The sequence below is a fragment of the Condylostylus longicornis genome, unplaced genomic scaffold (assembly GCF_029603195.1).
Source record: "Condylostylus longicornis isolate FDR11 unplaced genomic scaffold, ASM2960319v2 ptg000046l, whole genome shotgun sequence".
Classification (NCBI taxonomy): domain Eukaryota; kingdom Metazoa; phylum Arthropoda; class Insecta; order Diptera; family Dolichopodidae; genus Condylostylus; species Condylostylus longicornis.
Window position 1 is genome coordinate 2,017,799 of NW_026578015.1, and position 23,926 is coordinate 2,041,724.

At 25.8% G+C, this 23,926-nt stretch overlaps 1 protein-coding gene across 2 annotated transcripts in view; it reads left to right on the forward strand.

The window, feature by feature from the left end:
• The window catches only part of LOC129610696 (kinesin-like protein Klp68D), a 62,677-nt gene that overhangs the window by 6,282 nt on the left and 32,469 nt on the right, over positions 1–23,926 (forward strand). The window lies entirely within an intron of this gene.

The window sequence follows — 23,926 nt, forward strand, 5'->3', positions numbered from 1 at the left end:
GCACACATAATATTTGTATGACGTCTGAATAAAATTTATTATTAATTCAGAAATTTTTTAATAATTTCACACCTCTATATGCTACCTACATTTTAATTTTTTATTTTTATAATAATTAAAATAGTGCCAATTTTAAAAAAAAAAAATTTTTTTTTTGGTCGGAAATGGAAATTTGCTTATAAACAGCATAATTACCTATATATTTTTGAAATTATTAATTTCTGCAATTGATTGTCGTAAATATGAGGAGTGCGGCGCACATTGTGCCCCATTATTTTATTGTATTTTTTGCTCTTGTAAGAATCGAAAATAAAAGTTAATTATTTTATTGATTTTTTCTTCTACTCTTCTTTTCATTTTTATTATTTTTTGATTAATGATTTTAATTTGAAAATAAATAAAAAAAAAAATTTTTGTAATTTCGAAAATTGAATTGCTGCGTGTGTGTATTGGTTTAAGAAGAGAAGAAAAGGTACAATGTAAAGGTAAGCATAAGGTAAATAGAAAAAGGTAGTTTGGTTTCTCAATTATTTTTTTTTTTTTTTTAGTTTTCTTATTAATACTGATTGATTGACATTAGAAAAAAGATTATTTGTGCAGGCGTTTGCCACTTTTTTGGTTTTATTTAATTTTATTTAAACTTTTTTTTTTTTCCATTTTCATGAAATTTCCTTAAATGTTTGTATAATGAAATTTTTTTCAGTTTTTCTTCTATTTTTGTTTTTTTTAGAAAACTAATTTTACAGTTAATTAAATATGCGTATATCGTAAAAGTTGAGTACGTAAAACGTAAAATCATATGAAATAATTCCGAAATTTAAAGCTTAAGAAAATAATCAATTTGGAAAATTTGAATAAAAAAATAGAATTGTGTTAAAATATAGGTACAATGATAAGATAGAACCTAAAATTAAGTCGAAATTCAAAATTTGTTGTATACGAAGCCAAATGACTAAATTAACGTAATATTCTTCCCCATGAATGAAAAAACTTTGGAACTTATTTAATATAACGTGGTATATTTGTGGTAGATGCTGACGAAAAACAAATTAGAATTCATTTATGTGCAGTTGTGACATACATTCATACGATACACATCTATAGTAATTACGATAACTATCATAATTACGGTAATGGAGAACGTATACCAAAAAATTTATATTGGCATAATCTTTAGCACTTAATATATACTAAAATATTCTTTATTTAGAAAAAAAGAGTATTTCCAGAAAAAAAAATCAAAGCGATTCTCATTTATGTGAATGATTTTCATTCAAAAAATGAAGAATACTAAAAAAATTCACTTCTAATTCAAACAAATGCAAAATTATCTTATATAACATTGCCATTTACTTCAGTATATTCAACTGTTCTAGGTGAATTAATTTTTGGTGTGTGGCACCTCTGAAATCCAATTAGTTTTACATTAAATTCGGCTCAGCATGTGTGCATATATAAATTGATATTTTTGAAACCATCCAGAATAAACGTCCAATTTGTGTATGAGCTTTTTCTCATCTATTCAAATTAAATATATCTTTTACTCCTTCAAAATTTTCTAAAAAATAAAAAAAAAATCAAAGACATAAAATTTATTCTCCCAAAACAAAAAATCTCTTAAAAAATATTCAATGTCATATGAATTTTTATCATAGCAACCTATACTTACTTAATTACCATGTCAACTACAGGATTATTATGAAATTTGTATATAAGAATAAAATCAAATAAAACAAAGAAAGAAAATAAATCAAAAATTGATAAAAAAAAAAAATCAAAAGAAATTACGAAATTAAAGTGATTGTAATAAAATCAATTTTGAATGTCCTTGAGTCGCTTTTTTTATTATTATTAAAATTTTACCATTACCTACTACTATATACTACAACTACACTCCTACTAGTACTTAATTACAATAAAATTATATAGCTAGTCCTTTTATATAATAAAAATAGGTTTAGTCATTATGACTATATAGAATATTAATTTATTTTGTTGAAAATTAGAAATTAAGTAGGTATACAAGCAATTTAATTAATTTTTAAGAAGATTAAACAACGATAAGGGAGTGTAAGGCGATTTTAATAATTATACTAAGAAAAATTATTGTAAATTTCCAGATATTTTAATTATGAAATAAAGAAACAGAAAAGCATAATAATTAGAATAATTGAACAGTTTCTATACTGGTACTACTAAATTATGGGAAACTGTTTTTAGAAATAATAATTGAAATAATCTTTTGTTGTTTAAATTAAGTCATTAACAGTTCCATTTCAATCAATTATAATTTCAATTCAAAGAAAACAATTGAAACTAATTAAACAAGTTTTCAATTTTTAACAAATGGCCATTGAAATTAATTAATCTTTAATTAGTTTTTTTTTTTTTCGAAATTAAATTATTTAAAATAACAACAGATTTAAATTTTATTGCGCCTCAGTATATGCAATATTAACAATTCTCTATAAGAAAATATAATCGAATATTTTAAGGAAAATTTTGTTTAATTTTTATAATTTAAAATTCTAAAACCAAATTTTATATCCATAATTTTTATATAACACTTAAATTTTTTGTATAATAATATCTCTGATTATGCAATAAAGCAGAATTTGTTTAATATGTATATATGTAGGCAAATGCTACCCTTGAAAATAGTTTTAAATAATAATAAATTAATACAAGAAATATAATAATAAATTAATAAATTAGCAAATTCCTGTATATAAATGGTATTAAAAACCTATTATATAATTTTAACCACAAATATGTATATCAGATATGATTGTATACGTAAAATATAGAGGAAATTTCATAAAATTATTTTTATATTATTTTTTCCTGATATAATTCCAATCGCATTGAAGAAATTTTATTGAATTTAATGAAAAATTAACCACAACCGGGGTATTGAACATGCGGTTCATAAAAATTATGTAGACACATTCATTTTTAAAATACTTATATACAGTATATGTTTATTTAAGTACCCAACTTTTAATGACGAACTACGACGTACGCGTATTATACGCCAATATCTTGATACATCAACGTATACCGAAATTGATACTCAAATCAAAATCAAAAGTACTCTTTTGACAAGGAGAGACAAAAAAAACAAGGAGAAACAAAAATTTTAAAAGTTTAAAGTTACAGTATGTCATCGCATCGAGTATTTCGGTGGCTCTCATTTAAATATTATACTGTTTTAAAATTTATTGACAGGAAATGTATACGTCGTATGTACGTCGCCATTTTGGTTGATTATTTAGATTGAAATCTTTCTAACTGCTACGGGAAATATTTAAGTTGTCTAATCAAAATTTAATTACCATACACATGACAAATTCTCTTTAATCTTTAAATTTTGAAAATATTTAATAATAAATTTCTAACACTTAATAAATTCAAAAGCACGCGTTTTAAAAACTAAGCTTCGGATAATTTACTATTTAGTTTGTTTTAATTTATTCTACATTCTATAGCGTACAAATAATTTTTATTTATTTTCAAAGAAAATTAAAAAAATGATTACTTTTTTTTTCTCTATTCTCTGTGAATTTAGTTTTTTTTTGTTCTAGCAATAATTTTAATTTAAAATTTTTTTTTAATTATTATTGTTTCATCTGTTTTGGTGAAAATAAAGAGAAAAAATTTTTATTTATTTTCCAAATATTTTTCAATATTGCGTTCATTTCTTCTATTTATTTAAAATATGTAGTACTATTGTTGAGTAAATAGAAAAATTAATTATTTTAAATAAAATTTAAATTTTTATAATTTACAGAATTTGCTAGTTGCTTACTAGCTATTTAATTTGAAATTCCTGTAATAAAAGAGTGAAATTTAAATATAAAATTTAGCGTACATTCATTTACCATGCAAAAAAAAATTATGCCACCTATCGGAATAAATATACACAACTAATCCTCCCAGCTACTCCTCTTTTGTGTAGAGTACTTTAGTTAAGATTGTGTTATACACCTAACATCTATTTTTACTAATACAAAGCCATTTCGACATACATTTCACATTACTATTGTTGTCTCATTTTTATCAAATTTTAATGTTGTGACAGTAAGTGTATTTAATTATTCCGACTTGCCTAATTTTTTTCAACTTTATATCACATAGTTAAATATTACTCATTTTCTTAAAATTATACTTACTTGATAATACGAGTATTACTCGTATATTCTTGATTCCAATTTGTAATGGTTCGATAAATACGATAATTTTTATTGGAAATTCGTCATTTGATATTGAAGTATGTATACGTATTTGTGCCTCTTATGCAACATGAATAATTTTTTAACCGCATGTTCTTCGCTCTTTTAATCCAAATTGTTACTCAGTCGGTATACTGAAAAGCAAATTTAATTAAAATCTAATTAAAGTATAGGAAATAAGAAGTGTGAAATTTTATAAATGTTTTTACTTTTTCTATCACCTTGTCTGTATTAAGTTTAAATTTATTTTTCATTTTTTTTTTTGACAAACAAGTCAACATTATGGTGTAATTAGTAAAATAAACAAATTATAGTAAAGCATGGTTAAAAACTGAAATTTCGTGTGTATGAGTACAATTTTTTTAAATTGTTATTGTACCTTAAGTCACTATACTAAATAATTTTGAGTTGTGGTGGTTGTAACTGATTTGTTCGCCCATCGGTCAGTATTGAAATTTTCTACACACTTTTAGATAGAAATCTGAATAAAGTCCTTTGAGAAGCCCCCCTCCCCCATCCCCTTTAAAATATATAACACCCTAGAACCCCATAAATGACATTTTTTGATTATTTATTGTATTGAAATCATATAAACACTTTTTAAATTCTGCAAACACAAAAAGGTAGGCAGATGCTTTTTCAGCCGGTACACAGCATAGTTGAACATTGAAATAACAAATGGCGGTTAAAATTAACTGTTATCTAAAACTCGTATTCTTTTTTCAAATATTTGATATAGCGTTTTTCTTCAAAACCGTAATTTATCAAATCATTGATCTTTTGAATTGAACAAGCAATAACTATAATGTACTCATACAAATTCTCTGACATTTCGAGCAAATATTGCGGCGTTCTTCTATTATTTTTACTGATGAAAAATTTAAAAATTTTAGCATATAACAATTAGGTGCAATAAAACTTGGAATTTCTCTTCTGAATACGATATTGTTATTTGTACTATATCGAACGTATTTAAATTCTAGATACTTATACATACAAATAATTATGTATATAAGTATATTATTGCTGTTAATGGATAAACCAAGAAAATTTTTATAAAAAACACGAAAATGTTCGATTATACTTTCGTTGGGAATAAAACAGAAAAAAAGAACACATAAAATACGTGTTCAGAATTTGTTTAATACCAAAAAAAAAATTTAAATGTTTCTCTTTATATTTTTTGTATATTATGAGGTTAAGTATACAAATAATAGCAAAAAAAAAAATAACCCTCTGAAATTGGTGTAATTTTAGTCCTTTTGAACTCATATAAGAATTTAAAAAAAATAGAAATTTGACCTTGTATGTACTTATATATATTTGGTTACTAAATAATGTACACTTGTAAAATTTTTTGGGTAACATTTAAATATTATATAAGGTAAGTGTAGCTAATACTGACAGTGGCGGTAATACTGACATATATGAGGTTTTTTATAATTATTAAGAGATTTTCTCTATACAGCATATATATATATTTTTATTTCTAGATTAATTCAAATTATCACAATACTTCCTTTTATTTAGTTTTGAAATAACTCCAAAATATTGAGCATAAATCAGTTTTGTTTCCATAGACATAGCAATGGTGGGTTGAATTGGAGAATTTCTTATACTTTTTGCTTAATTTTTCCGATTTTGTTTTTATTGATTTTTGACTTATTTGAGGGTTAAAAATATATGTATTTATATTAAATTAAATATTTTGATTATTTTTTATCTTATTTTATAAGTAATTCGGAGTAAAAACATTAAATAAATAAGAATTTTAACAAATAATTTCTGTCAGTATTAGAAACATTTAAAATTCGACCATGTTTCTAGTGATATTCGTCTAATAAATTGTGTATCAATATTGTATTCAATACTGTCAATAAAACAGTACAATTCGGTTTCTAAAAAAAAGCTTTAAAATTACAGTAAACGTTAACGTCATAGCAAATATCACAACGGAAATGGTTCTCTTTAAATAAGAAAAGTAGTCCTTTTTAATAACCAAAATGTTGTTCTAAAAATTGAGAATGGGTTGCTTTCGTTACGTACTGAATACATAAATAGTTTTTGTTAAAGCAAAAAGCAGCTTTAGAAAAGGCTTATTAGCAGCTTTAGAATATATTGATCTGATTTCTTATAATTTCGTGTGATATGGTACATCATATTTTAGGTATTATTTATAAGAATACATTTGTAGCAAATATTACTTATAATACTTTATAAAACATTATGTCATTTCGAATTAGATTTTCATAAATTTCTTTTAAAAATTTTTATTTATTCATTGTTGCATATTAAGACTACTAGTAAAAGTACATTCTACAGTAATAATAAATTCAAATCAGCTGAATTTCACATATTTTTACCTTTAATTCAATAAAAAATATGTTTTTTATTTTTGTTTGAATTATATTTTTATTCATTTTTAATTTTTTTTTAAATAAGATGAAATATCCGTAGAAATCTAAATTATTATTCCATTTTTATTTAATATTATCATTTTAACCATTTTAACCATTATTCATATATAGAATATAGATTACAGCATATGAAATTACATTGTCAGTATTAGGAACACAAACTGTCAGTAATAGACACAAACATTTGCGGTTATGTCAATATTAGGAACATTTTTGCTTTTCATTTTTAATCGAAAAATTATGAATTAAAAAATATTTTGATTAAATAATTTTATAAAAAACATTATTCTCAATTATCCAAATTATTCAAAAAATCGGAAACACGATCATTTATTGTATCCCACATATAAAATATCTCACGCCAAAGTTGAATTTGTTGCGAAGTATGTCAGTAATAGGGACACTTACCTTACTTGTATTTAAACTTACTTTTATATACAGGGTGTCACGTATCGAACTGCACTGCTATATGCGATTGTATAGAAATAATTTTAATAGCTGAGACTGTTCGGAGTTATTTACACTTAAAATCAATCTCGACTGTTTTTTGTATACTTCTTGAAATTGTAAGTATAATTCCAGTTCTGTGTCATAGAGAGAGGTGACTTTCTCAAGAATATTTACATTAATTATAATCTACTCAGATTTCGGAATCATATGACTTTATAAAATACGAATTTTTAAGGTGATGCATAGCATTGTATAGCCTTCTGTATAATTCTAACACGCAGTTAGCTGCCACAGTTGGCAGCATTTTTACCTTAATTAATCTTGAGTTTTAATTTAGTATATGAGCCGTTTTCTTACCACTATGCTTCGGCAGTTATTGCGAAAAATACATACAAATATTAAATTTACAAAATTATCCAATCAAGAGCATATTTTAAATATAGATTCTTTTGTTATATTAATGTTCTACTAAAGAATATTCATTCATAATACATTATTATTGTTATTATTATCATTGTGCATACAGATTTATGTATACATGTACAGAATAAATCCGAAATCTTTTAGAAGGTCAAAGTGATATCCAAAATTATAAAATCCAAAATTATTGTGGCTAGAATGTTGAATTCATAATTCAACATTCTAGCCACAATAATTCAATATCATATACATTGTATATTTTATTTAATGCTATATATTATATAATAATTATATATTGTATAACAATAATGAAATTTATAAGATATTCAATGTTAAAATAATAACAAAATTTTCACATATATATTTATATATATAAATTTATATAAATTGTAAGTCACGGAAAAATCATGTATAACATTAATAATAAATTAATGATGTGCATGTATACATGTGTAATATATGTACATATATATACAATTGTAATATTATGAAAATTCTTTGTGTTAAGTAACAAAAAAAACTTTCGTTTCAAATAAAACGTGATAATAATATGAAAACATAGTTAATTTTACACAAAATATATAAGAAAAAAAAAACTTTATTTGTAACTTTTTCATCTTTCAAAAATTTTATTTTCTTATTCAATTAGCAATTTGTTCGAATATTATTTGTTACATAACCCCATATTTACATCAATAAATATATGTTAGGAAAAACTCAATAATTCATTAGGAAAAACTTAATCACCATAGGAAGAAGTGAAATTATAAAATAAGTAAATTTTAATAATGAAATTAAGAAAAGTTTTGTATTATAAACGAAATAGAAAATTTATTTGTAAATAGTTTAATCGTAGGAACAGTCCTATTAGTGTTAGAGCAAAATAAGTGAGAACCAGAACTACACAGTATTCTTGCAATAAGCTCATTCCTGGTTCAACGTGTTGCGTGATAAAGATAGTCGAGATGATTTTCTTATCTAATGTTCAAAAAATTAAGCCTAAAAACATTTCGAAACCTGCTCAGACTACGATGCTACCATATGGTAAAATACGTTAAAACCTTCTGTGCGTATATGAGAATATCAAGGGGACCCAAACTTGACCCAATTTTTAAATAACAAGAACAGTACAACCTTTTGTTGGACAGAAAGGTTGTTAATAACTTGTGAAAAATAATATTAAGTTATACTGTATAGTATTTCTGCTTACACGTTTGAGAAATATTTTTCCGAATTTGGGAATGTTTCCGAAAAATTAATACAAAGCTTTATTACCATATAATTCGCCACTTATTCTTTTTTTCAATGTTTCTCGAAATGTTTTCGACATCTGGGATTCCGATTTTCTAAATTTCCATTTTCTACATTTCCGATTTTCTACAAGTTTCCCATTTTCAAAATTACTCCCGATATTTATCTGTAAAATTAAAACTTTCGACTGTAGCACAAATGAGAACTGAAAGTTTTATTCCGAACTTCTCTTATAACTGAATACAAACAAATACCCTTCATCCCACTTTTCTATGGTTAAACTAGCCTGCACCATATTAAATAATTAATTTGACGTATGTGTAAACAAAAAAAAAATATATAAAAGAATAATTTTTTTAATAAATTAAATTTATTAAACTCACATAGACTTGAAAATTGATTTACTTTCATTAATTTTCTCTCTCATGGCTAATATGTATATAGTCGAAAATTGCCGAACACTTCAGGAGGGGGGAGGGTGGAGATAATAATTCATAATATTTAAATCTTCACTCATCATTTTATTTTGCTGAAATTTTCATATTTTAATTCTAGAAAAACATAAAAGAAAAATATAGGCAAAAAATTTTTAGGGGTAACAAATTAGGCAGTCAACATCCAAGGGATTTAAAAATAAATAAAGAATTAATAAAAAATTAATTAACAAGTTTTCTATGAAATTTTTTTTTTGATTTTGAAAAACAAATTTATTCCTAGAAATTTTTCACTCCAATATTGATGTGCTCAGAATTAAAAAAAAAGTTTTCTATCCATAGTATATGGGAAAAATATACTTAAGGGAAATATATAGAACATTTCATTTTTAGTACATTTCCGAAAAATTTTGACAAAAACTCTCTCCGTCAATCACTCTGTCCGTCAATCTATTTTATCTCCTATACATGTATTTAGGAAACTTGTACAGCAATAAAAATTTCGCACAGTTCTCAGTATGATTTTTCTAGAATAAAATTTTTTCGTATCCCCCGTTTCATAAACTTTAATTTAGTATATAAGTCGACTAACTTATTATTTTAAGGTTTATACTAAATTAAAAAATTACGTGGTAACTAAATTATTTCAACGGATCGTGTTAATATCCTGCACGTAAAGGCTATATTAACTTCGGAATTGAGTTTGTAACCACTTGAAGGAGTCGTCTGTAGTATGAACATGTATTCTTGCTGTCCGTCATACCAAGCTTTCACAAATTGTTTCTCTTCTGCCAGGTAAGACTTCTTCATTGATAACATTTTCGGCTAGCTGCCATACAACTCAAGGAAATTATTTTAAATATATCAAAAACTAATAAATATACTCGTATATATGAAATTTTGTAAACGTGTATCTAATACATATATTTTGAAAAATTTTAATGGAATGACTGCACTGGTCTGGATAGCTACCATATAAACATGAAAGCAAAGTTATATAAACACAAGCAGACTGTAATTATTACACTCTTCCAAGAATAACGTGCTACTTTAAAAACCCTGCGGATTTGGTAGACCACAACTGTCTTATAGCTTATACTGCTGTCAGCTTGTATAACACTTTTTTTTTTCTTCGAAAAGAGCATCTGGAATAAAAATTACATTATCCTAAATATCCTTACTAAAAAAAAAAGTTTTAAAATTTAAACAAATTCAAGGTCGGCATAGAAAAACTTTGAGCACAAATTCTATAAAAATTTTTAATATTTTTTTTTACTCCATCCATATTTTTTATCAATTTATTTTTTTTATACTATCCCGAAGGTTCATTTTGGATCCTTTTTTTCTTGTTTTTGTTGTTTATACAATAAGTATTAGTATTGACAATTTAATTTTCTATATCTTGGTTACTGATTTCTATTTCATGTTCATTTTTATCTTTTTTTCTCCAATTTTGGGATTTGGTTACTCTTATGGATTTAAAGGATATTATTTAAGGCATAGAATACACATATATACGTGCATAGACTAAAATTGTTATTGTGTTCATAACTCAAATTGATATTATAGAAAAAATTGTATATTTAAGTAGGTCTATAGGGTCATATGAATACAGGGTATGCGAGATTCAATGATAATCTGGAATGATTATGTAGAATGATAGAATAGATCCAGATAAACAAAAAATATAGTCTGGGGAATCAACTTTTTCTCGAGTTGTGAGGCTACATGGTGGATTTCTTAAAAGGTATTCGTGTAATATCAAATCTTTTTCAAAACAAATTTTCTCTTTAAGCATAGTTTACTTGATGGTAACTGAAAACTGATATTCTATAAGATTAATTATAATGCCATAAATATTATAGGACGAAAGAGCTGAAAACCTGAGCCAAACCGCGTAAATTATAAAAAATAATAAAAATGACAAATGGTTTCAGAATAAAAAAATTGTTTTTGGACTCATTCTATCACTCTGTGCATCGAATGAAGCATCGAATACCATCAAAACCCTAAACCCCGCGTCTGAGAATTAAATTATTTAAATAAATTCTTAAGAATTTGAGGTTAAGGAGAAAAAAAAATTGTTGTTTTTCCCTTATTTATTTAAATTATGAACGAATGGAAAAAAAGGATAATATTATTTTAAATAAGGATTTAATTTATGATTGTAAACTTATAATATAAATTCAGATTAACTTAATATGTATACACGAGTGCCCAAAGATATACGCATATTTACATACATATTTTTTTATTGAATTGAAAATTTAAATTTATTAAGGAATTTTTTTTGAAAAATATTTCGTGGAAATTTTATTTGAGAAAAAAAAATAAATTTGTTTTTATAATTTCATATTAGAATACCAAAAATCTTGGTACCCGTAGGAAGGATGTAAATAAATTTAATGAACAATAATAATAAATTAATTAAAGAAAGTAAATTATTGAGTCAAGATGGAGATAATCCAAAATACGTCATAAAACTAGTAATTTCCAACTAAATTTGTAAAGTGACGTTAAAACTCTACAAATTTTTCGGCCGTTTTCGGATATTATGCATGTTAAATTAGATTCGGCTGCTTCTTCGTAAATGATATTTAATTATGATGGTTAATATGTTAAAATCGTTTAAAGGAATAAGACTAACTATGTCAGCATAGTTAAAGTGAACGTCATCCGAGACCTCAAATGTCGATAACAATCCATTTGATAGTTACAATTTTCATATAATTGTTGATTGTCATTTGATTTTTGCGAACGAAATTTTAAATATTTAGAGAACCATCAGTAATTATTTTGTGAACGTTTCTCCATAAAGTTATTTTTGGTTTTTCCGCTGCACTAATCAACTAATTTTCCTGATAATAACTAATTAAAGTAAAAGAACGGCTCCACCTAAAATATTTTTTTATTAAATTTTTTATTTTTGTAGGCGTAAAATTTTTTTTTCTAAAATAATACTTACGAAATATTACTGTCTTCGGAATATTCTACCATCATCATTGAATTTCAAAGACCTACTAAAAACTGACCTCAAATATCACAAAATTAAAATCTTATTATAAAAAAAAAGTTGCCGAACGATTGACATGTGTCAATTGAAACGCCTAATTCTTGATAACTATCAAATGTCGATCATTATAATTATTCCGAAAGCAGGGTTTTATATACTTCCAAAACGTGTTCCGGTAAATACTTGCAATTGCAAACATTGAACTCTGCCTTTTTATTGTTCTAATAATTGTAATATTTTTTTCAAGTAATTTATACATCTGGTCGTCTAGTAATTTATAACTAAACCCGTCTCTCTTTTCGCATCCTATTCATGAATTATTACAATTGCGACAGAGGCTATTAGATGTTTGACGTTCGTGGCTGAATGGCATTATTTTGTTTTATCCATACGAAATGCTTATCATCATAATCAATCATCTGAAACTATTTATTTATTTATAAATATAAAAATATTTTATAAATTTACCGCATGAAATAATATTAATTTACATGATCAACAATTTATTATTAAAATAAAAAAAAATTAAAATATAATTGAAACTCCTTTTCCTTTCATTTTTTAATAAAATATTTTCATAATAGCTCATATTATAAATACATAAAAATATTTAATTTCATGGTGATTAATTTTTTCATTCAAATAAATTTAATAAGTAGAATATTTTAATTAAAACCATAAAAAAGTGGATTGGCATCAATCAACAACCGATTCCATAGTTGTATTTTCCGCACAATATAACAGAACAAAAATTTCAAGCAAATACGTGAATTAGTTCCTTAAATATGATCAAAAATATAGTATCGTTCTCTATATAGGATGTCTGACTCTCGACAGTACTCCCAAACACATTTACCGAGCTAATAATAAACATATAAAAAATTAGACGGCTTTCAGAAATTCTAACTTTGATATCAACACAATACCTACATTATTGTATGCGATGTAGCTGATAAAATATTGTCATATAAAATTTAAAATCTATTATACTTGTATGATTGCATCCACAAACAGTTCATACATGCGTGTACCGTAATATTATATGGATTAAAATTATAATTTTTATACTCGTACATAAGTATTAAGTACTTACATACTCGTATATATGAACCAATTTCACAAATCAATGAATTTTGTATAATAACCACGTCTAGTTCTATACAATTTTATAATTCATAAAAATGTGAAAATATATTAAATATGCATAACCTATATAATTGAAATTCATACTTCGATAGATTTTTTGCAATATGTAGTTACCTACAGTCGGTCCCGTAAATAAGCACCTCTCATAAAAGCAAAACACTTTTATTAGCAAATCAAAATTGGTTTGAATTTTTCTTTTGTTCCTAATTTACACACTTATAATATTCTTTTTGTAGTATAGTACATCGCACCGCTGCTAATATTATATAAGAGAATATTGTGTTATAACTCTTATAAATTTTGTGATATACATAAGTACTTTGAGAGAAACAATAAAGACGCAGATGGTAGTCACCCGAAGCCGCCATATAAACACACCGATTAGGAACAAAAACAGTTTATGCAAATAAACTTGTCGTTAGTCACGTATTCCTATACTTTATATTGAACCCCTTTTATATGTAAAAACAAACTTTAACACAAAAAATTTTTCATTAACAAGCTTTTAACTGTCTACACGAAATGTCATTTGTATATTAAAAATTTTTGTCATGTTATGCACCTGGGCCGAAAACTCGCTTTAGAAGCAAACTTTGTGCTTGTAGCTGAACTTGTTTATAAGAAAAACCAAGAATTAGTAAACAAAAATCATGCAATTTTCGATGTGTTTATAATCGGGTTCGACTGTATGTACGTAATATATATATAATATATATGTGTGTATTCAAAAATTCGATTCAAAAAGATAAAGCGCAGTTTTGCATATTTTTGCTATCATAAAATCTATATTATTTTATGAAAGGAAAATTTAAATATAAAAAATTTATTCTAAAATTATACTCAACATTTACCACAAATAAATAATTGTATGTGTTCAATGTGTGTGTTAAATATCAGACTATTAATATGTAATATTAATAAGAAAAAAATATTATTTATAAAGTATGTAAAATATTAGGTATATATTATTGAGAACATTAAGGTATTAATGGAATAATAGTGCCAAACATACTAAATATATGCCATACACTATTGTAATTATTGAGAACAACAAATGAGTATAGCACAAGCAATAAAGACAATCTGTTGAATATATGAAAATCTGCCGATAATTTCAGATTAAAATCTCAATAGTATTTAATATTTGGATTAAATATTAATCTTTTAAATAAATAAAATAATTATATAATGCAGTTTTATTTTAAATTAAATATGCTATTCACCCTCACTCGTTTTTTGTGTCTTAAATCCGAATGAATGAATAAATACACTTTACGTTTTTTTTTTTTTTACAAATTGCTGATTTCATTTAATTTATTTAATGCATAATACTCTTTGTAGAAGATTGAGATTTCTTGCAGTAATAGTTAGTTAAAATTTCGAATCTTAAGCAATCACTTTAGCTGGCAAATCTGCTCAGAATATGTGGGTATAAAAGAACATAATTTCTATATTTTTAGCGGAATTTTAAAATTTATGTCAATATAACAGAAATTTAATTATATATACCTTACAACATCTTCTTAAAGGCCTAAATAAGCACATATTTCGTAATATTATCCACGTCTATGGACGATTACTACCAAATGATTTCCCCTATGTTGGGAAACGTGCTTATTTATTATATGTTAGGCAAACATCGGAGTACACTTGTCATGTTTACGTGCCTTTCTGTGCTATTGATATTGATATTGAATATATGGGGGCTCACAAGATTTTCTGATATAGTTTTTATTCATCAAATTGTTACGGGAAATTTTGTTACGGCTTTCCAGTAGAACTTTTTAAAATTCTTCATACGGATAATGGAAAGAATGAGCCAATCAGTTCTTCTCATTCATGTTGAGGATAAATGATGACGATTTTGCTTGGCAATCTAAAATATAAGAATTTAAAAATATTTAATTATATTTTAATTTTTATCTGATGAAATTATTCTCATAAATATAATTATGAAAGTAATTTATGTTCGAGAAAATAAAAAATATGTGCGAGCAGTACTTAAGAGTATTATTTCAAATTTATTACTATTTATATAAGATTCAAATTTTCCTTCTCAAATCACATAAAATTAATTTGAATAATGCCATAATTTTATTAATAACAATATTTTAATATAATATCCTTGGAAATAACATAACTGATTTGCATTTTAAATAAAATTGCAACTCACATTTCCAATAATAAATTTTCATTATGCATAATATTTTTAAATACTTCTATACGAATATCTTTCAAAATTTCCATTTAATCTCATATAAAATCATATTGAATCTAATATTCGCATTTATTGTTCTCATACTTTATAAGATTGTTCTCTCTCTAGGGTCTTGATAATCTTAATTTTAACAATTTAATTTAATGGATCCGATTTAAATTTTTTACTATAAATGAATTTCATTAATAATATTTTCATAATCTCATAGAATATTATAATATTTATAATGTATATTATAGAAAGTATAGAGAAATTACGTAATAAAATAAGAACTACACTTAAGTGTTCTTAGTTGTATATAAAGTTCCTAATTGTATTCATATATAGTTTTAAGTTAATTAAACTTATTATATTAAAAATTAATTCCTTGTACAGATTCCGGATTCTAAATTTATATAAAAATTTACGATTTTTATGATTTTAACATCTTGTAATTAGGGAAAACATAGCACTTTGTTAAATATTTTAATATTTATTTACTTAATAAAACATTTAGTAAATTCTCTGCAAAAACAAAATTTATTGTACCCTTTTAACCGTGTTAACGGAAAAGAACCACTAAGAATCGTTCATAAGACTTAAAAATAGTGGGATTGACTAGAGGATAATTGGTTTACAATTATTTTTCCAATAAAGAACAAGATAGCTTCTGTCTAATAGCATATAACAGTAATAGAGTATAACGGTAAGAATATTCAGTATAACATTATAGAGTATAACAGTAAGAATATGCAGTATAACAGTAAAAACATGCAGTAATACATGATAACTTATGTCTTATAGAATATAACAGTTAAAAAATGATCTAGCAATTGTGTATAATAAACTTTGATATAGCAATTAATCATGATGCGGAAACAATACCTAATTGGAATGTAACAATATCAATTCATAAATTCCTCCCACGGCGATCGGTACCGGTGAGACTCAACTAAATCAACTACTATTGAGATCTAGACCAAAAATCGGCAACACGACTACAGATCTCGAATCGCTACAACAACAAAAGAACTAAATATGTACATATTTCTTGAAATTTGACGGGAATACAAGTTATAATTCCCATATTATTTCTGAATTTTTTCGTAACTTTTTCGCCGAATCTTACTCTTTTTCATCTTATCAATTAAATGTCGACAACTTTCGGCACATTGAGAACTATCCTAAAACTACCTTTACAAATTTTGTCACGAACTCTTTTGCGGTTGAAAAATATCTTTCTAATTTGGGTTCTAGTCCTTTTCCTGGACCAGATGGAGTTCCTGAGATTATTTTGAGCAGGTGCTGCTCTTCTTTGGCGCCCATCTTAACCTTAATTTTTAATAAGTCTTATTCTTCGGGTATTTTCCCGTCCGTGTGGAAGGAAGCTTTCATTAGGCCAATCCATAAAAAAAATAATAAAAATGGCGTGTCAAACTATCGTCCTATAGCCAAACTGTCGGCAATTCCTAAGGTTTTTGAGTTGATGGTATATGACAATATTTATTTTCATTGTATGCCATTCATTAGTGCGCGTCAGCATGGCTTCTTGAAAAAGACTAATTTAGTGACTAATTTAGTGGAAGCCACGACAGTTTTCTCAAATAATATGGAAAATGGGTATCAGACGGACGTGATTTACACAGACTTTAGCAAAGCCTTTGACATACTACCACATGAAATTATTATTTTAAAATTGAAACTCTTAGGATTCCCTGACAACTTCTTAGCATGGATAAAGTCATATCTCTCTGGCAGGACTTACAGTGTCCTCTTTCGTTCAGCAATTTCCTCGCCTCTTTCGTCTAATTCTGGTGTACCCCAGGGTAGTCACTTAGGTGCATTGCTGTTCATAATTTCAATTAATGATGTTGTTTCTATGCTAACGCACAGTGAGGTATTAATATATGCTGATGACATGAAAATTTTTAAAAAAATAAGCTCTACAAATGATGCGTTGTGTCTTCAGAATGATCTTAACCGCTTCTACGGCTGGTGCTCAAGTAACAACCTAAAAATCAATGTAAGTAAATGTGCACAAATGTTACTCTAGGCAAAAACGGCGATTTTTTTCAAACTATACTTTGAATGGCCAAGCTCTTAGTCGAGTTGATTCAATAATGGACCTGGGTGTTTGCTTCGATAGCAAGTTATCATTTATAAACCACTATAATCATATCATATGCAGATCAAGCTCGATGTTAGGTTTCATTAAACGCTGGTCAAAGGAGTTTAATGATCCTTATGTCTTAAAATAACTCTACACATGCCTGGTCCGTCCTCATCTTGAATATGCTTCACAAGTATGGTCACCCTATTATGATATACATATTAATAGGATTGAGTCTATTCAAAAAAATTTTTTGAGGTTCGCACTGCGCCTTCTTCCTTGGGAGGACCCCATCATTCTTCCACCTTACGAGCACAGACTCAAATTAATTGACCTACCCACACTGGGTAAAAGACGTGACGTCGCGGATTTGTTATTCATTTTTCAGCTTATGAAAACTGACTTAATCTCCCCCGACATTTTAAATAAAATTGTGTTTAACTCCAACCCTAGGTCTCGTTCCCCGGATCTTTTCATGGTTCCTTTTCATAGGACTAATTATGGGAAACATGAACCTGTCAGCAGAATGCTGCGTTTATGCAACAAACACAAACACAGACTTGACTTTTCACTGAAGAAAGACACGATGAAAAAGCTTCTATTTACTTATAGTTAAGTATAACCCTTTACTTTATTTTAACAAATTCTTGTTTTAGCTTTCCATTGTCTACATTCATATTTAATGGAATACTATTACTAATAAGTTTTATTTTGTATAATTTTTCAATTTAATTTTTAAGTCAAAAATTTGTTCTGTCGAAAAAATATGTATCTGTATATTCATTCCTTAATTTTAAGTTATGTAAAATGTTTGAGCTAAACATAAATAAAATAAATAAAAATAAAAAAAAATATAGCGATTAAAGTTTAGTCATAGCTAATAACTTGAATATTTGTTATAAATGCAGACCTATATATATTAAAAATGTAAGCATATACTTATTCACTTTTGTGATTTTGTTCAATTGCTTTTTTTCACTTTTTTAGTGACCGCTTATGATGTCATTCTGCCTCTAATAAATGCATCACCCAGCATTTACTGACATTACGTACTGAAGTTATCTATTGTTGCCAACTTCACATTAACTTATATTCGCATAATAATCCTAAAACATAAAATAAAATCTATAAGTAATTAAACTAAATTATAATCTTATTAAGTATTCATTTATATTTATATCGGCATTTGACCAGAGATTTTTTCTGTTTTTCCATATATATTTAAAAAAAAAAAAAAACAACTTAAAAAATAAACGAGAAACCTACCCTACTGTAATATTTTTTTCATATTCTTCAAGTATTTTTTCGCTACTATACGCTTTAATGGTTGAAATATAATTTTTAATTGACAACAATTAAAAATGGTCCTTGAAAGTACTGAAAAAATAAAAAAAAAGTAATAAAAATAATGCTAATAAAAAATTATATTTAATTCCATTTTTACCAACTTTCCTATTTTTTTATTAACCCTCGACTGTTAACATAAAAACGCTCATATTTTATTTTCAAATACCAAAACAGTCTTAATTATTTAAGAACTCGTTCAAAAAAAAGTGAGTAACAATTTTTTATCCTTCTTCTATTAAAAAGGAATATTAGAACACAAAATGATGAATACGCTATCAATTAAGGGTTAATTACTATGAAGGAATATTGAGGGAGTAGAAGGGCGTGTATTAAAAGAAACGTTAAGAAAAAGTGCACGGATAGAGAAAAATTGTTCACTTATCAATTATTTTTGAATATTATACAATGATTGCGTTCTCTTATTGCATATGTATACCATAATCATCAGCGTGCCAACTATATTTATATATAATCTTTATGCATAATACAGTAACTGCACGCTACAATAGAAAAGGACTAAGTACATAATAACAATTTGAAATTTCCCAAAGGATAAGAGAGCAAAAAAAGGATAAATCAGTTCTTTTTTTTTTCTTCATTTCCATTTTTATTAAAAAACGAAATTTTTTTTCGCTTAATCTTCCGCCTTATAACAGCGTATACACATACATTGTTATGTATGTATATGAAAGTACTTTTGAAATTTTTTTTATTATACCAGTGATTGCGCCGTTGACTAGAGCACATACCTACTTGATATTATATTTACAAAAAAATATGATGATTTCACACTAAAAATTTAAATTGTTCAGCACGTGTACCTAGTACATTTCTTTTTTTAAATTATGCAATGCATAAGGATAGAACCATGTATTCCAATTAAATGATATATAAAAGTTCTTGTTAACCGGTACATACACACATATGTATTTAATTACGGAAGACTGGATGAGCAGCTTACTGAATTTGAATAATTTTTTTTTTATGGGTTAACCTATGTAAGCAATTTATATATAATTTTTTAAGAATATAAGTGAATTTGTTGACTCGTTTATAACTAATATTAAAGAATAAAGGTGTTTTCAAGTTTATTGAAATTTTTATTTAAAAAAACTAAATATAATTTTAGGCCCTTTCGAGGAGAGGCTCAATTCAAGATAAAAGAGGTTGAGACGAGTGTTCTGAAAGAAGTCTTACATGTATATGTCATGATTCAAGGTTGAAAGAAAACTTATTGTATGACATGATGTCAGTCGGCAGTTCTGGAAAAGGAGAAATGAATTAGTTTGTAGCATTGAAAACGCCTTCGAGTGAGCTTGCACCAATAAATAACTTTCTCAAGATATTTAATGCTTCACTTTTCTCAAAAGAAATATATAGCTGAATTAATCGATAAACTATTAACGCCACAAACGATTGACTCAAGAACTTCAAAGATGGACGAGGAAATTTAATTATGCCTAAAGAAAAACTCCATGTTGTTTTATGTCCGTACGGAGAATAAAACGCCACTGCGTTGTGCGTAAACATAATTCGACCGGGAAAACGAATTTATGACTTTAAACCACGTGACGTACAGGATTTCGTTCAGAACGCCAAATTGTTGTAAAAAATTAATACTCGCATAACAAATCTAAGGAATACATCACAATTATGGTTTAAAAGTGTTACCATTTTATAAGAAAATACTCAAATTTTTACCAAATTATTCTAATAATAACCCTAATAATAGCCTTGTCCTATGTTAACTAAACATTTTTTTAGTATAACGGCTTTATTATTTTGTCATTTACAATATTATGTGCATGGGTATCGCATATATAAAGTTGACTAAACAAACATAATATTTTCCCCGTGTTATTTTTGTATACGGTTTTTCCCTTTTTTCGTTTCAAGTATTTTCCCGGTTTCGGATTTTTTATCTATTTGGTTTTGTATTTTTTTTTTTTGGTTACTTCCTTTATCATTAAAAAAATTTTGTTTATTTTTAGAAATCACAACAATAAATATTTATAATTGCGGTTTTTTTTAATTTTAGTTTTTTTAAAAAAGAAAATTCCCATAAATTAAAAATTGTATGTGGCAGCGCGTGGTTAAAAATTTTATTTTACTTATACATACATATGTATAAGGTATAAGTTTGACGTACTATTTTTACTTTTCTTATTAAACCTAAACACAACAAAGTGAATTAACCACATTAAGCGCATTAGACCAATTTTTTGAAAACAGGAACGGAAAGAAATTTAAGAGGATTTTAAATTTTTTTTTCATATTTGCTGAATTGTGTATTAGAGGCACTTGAAATATTAGATAGTCACTGTCATAGTATAGTTACTGTTAAATAAAATAATAACTAATTTTACAAATCAATTTTAAGGGTGCAATGAGAACGATAATTATAACATTTTGAGTATCTATACGAATACATATATATTGGTGGGACAATAGGGTTAATAAGGTATACTTAAATAACACGTAAATAAGACGAAATCTTCAATCTTTCTATAATTATTGCTTTAAATTTTTATAATATTGTTGAGCTACGTATGTATATTTATATTTTGTTGAATGATCATAATTTCATAGATTTATTCATAATTTATACACATCCAATTTAAGTACTGCTAAGGTAATCTTTGTCTGCGTAATAAGAAGTTTGCTACAATATTGAATGTGAATTTATTTTAATTAATTATGCAAATTAATTATCAACATTTACATTTACTTGCATGTACTGATTTGAAAATTATTTATTTGAAGAACATTATCTTGAAAATATGGAATAACTTACGAACTTTAATAATTTTTATGACATCTTGTTTTATTACGACATTTATTACGACATTCATTTGCTTCAAGAACACAAAATATAATAGAACTATTGTTAACAGCCTTAATCATATACAGAACAGAAGATTATAAATTTCATTTTCATAACATATTTTAGAACATTTAGGTGCCCACGCATGCCGACGAGGTACAAAAGATTCAATTTCTCAGAGTTTTATAAGACAATTAACAACTTCAAGCACTTAACAATTTACATATTTAAGCGTACAAATAATTTGGAATTTACAATAATTTTATATTTTTATTGAAAACAGAGACGCTTGTATATTACAGGGGCGCATTTTGTAAATTCATACTTCTATTGTAGTGTTGTGTTTTGTAGACACTGTGTAGAGCCTGTATAATATACGACTACATGAACTATATAGAATTTATAAAAATATAAAGTTTTAATTTGTAAAAATTACATGTAATTGTAGTTTAAAAATTTTAACAAATTTGAAATATTCTGGAATTCTAAAATAAACAAGCAATATGGAGCTTTTTGTTTCCTTAATATAAAAATTTAGAAAAGAAGTTCATCAAAAGTTACACGTTGTATCTAATTGAGTTACTTCTTTCAATTTTTAAAAAAAAACTTAAAATTACCGTACAAAATTCTACAAAATATTTTATTAAAAGTAAAAAAAATTATTTAAATTACACATTTTTACTTAAAAAATAATTATATAACTAACATTTTTAACTTTTTCCTATATATTATATTCGTTATACAATGTACGGAGAAAATATGAAAGGAAATGACCTAGATAAGAAAAAACTTATTGTATAAAATTTTGTCAAAAGTTATTTTACATGCAAAAAAAACAAAAAAAAAATTCTTCTATTGTGTGCTAAGGTGTACCTATACAAAAATTTGTGTGGATGAGCGTGTATATTCCATAGCTTTTAATAATTTTAGGAAATAAAAGAAAAATTACAATAAAAATGGTGATGAAACAGTTAATTTTTTTTTTTCTTTAATTGTTCATTTTATATTCACCTATGATGACACTCCCATATATGGTATATAGTGAGAAAAAAATATTTAAAATGCTTATGTCACAGTATATATTATGTGCTTTATTTCAGCATATTCGGCAAAATACAAAAAAAAAAAAACGCAACTTTAAAAACAAAAAGCAACAATATAGAAAAATTGGATACAAACTTTTCTGCACGTAAATGAGGGTGTAACTGCTGGGATATATTGTAATAGCTGGAGGATTACATTGTATTGTAGGAGCTGAAGAGGACATAAACAAACGAAAATGAAACAATTTATTTTTTGACGTTGGAAAGCTTAAATCTTAAAAGCTTATTGAAACTGACTCCATATATATACTTTTAAAATGTCATTTTTCTACTTTGTTCGCTAGATTTAAAGGAGTTTTTAAACTTCAAATATTTCACCACAAACTTAATAAGAATTGAATGTTTCCGAAAAAAATACGACCCTGTAAATTGAGTTTACATATCTAATTTCTTAACAAATCTTAGCATTCATTTAAACTGCAAATAAATCTAGTCTATACGGCATAATTAAGACCGCCCCAAAATTGGAATGATTTACCTTATTTGCGGTTTTATAAAATATATTATTTCGTGTTAGATCAGCGCAAAAATACTACTTATTCTAACAAACAGACATTGGATACTTACATTCTCTTTCAAAAACGTTTCTTTCTAGGAACCCACTTTCAAAATTCGTGGTAATTATATCCTATGGTCTGGTGAATATGGTGGGCATCATAAAATTGATATTTCTTTGCTTTAAATTTATAGTTTTATGATATCAGTAAAGTTCTGACATTTTGCTATATAATATCCAAGTCGTAAACCCTATTCTTTTTAATAGTCATAGAATGGGTCTGCAAATTTGCTTTGAGTAAAACTTCCACTAATAGATTTATGTGCCTTTGATATGGCAAATTCGGCTCAAAAAAAAACGTAATAATCGAGGCTTTTATATTGTAAATTAATTAAAATAAAGAATCTAGAATTTTTAAAAAAATTTTTTATAAATTATGAACAACTTGTCACATTTGTGTAATTTAATTTTGTAAAATAAAAAAAT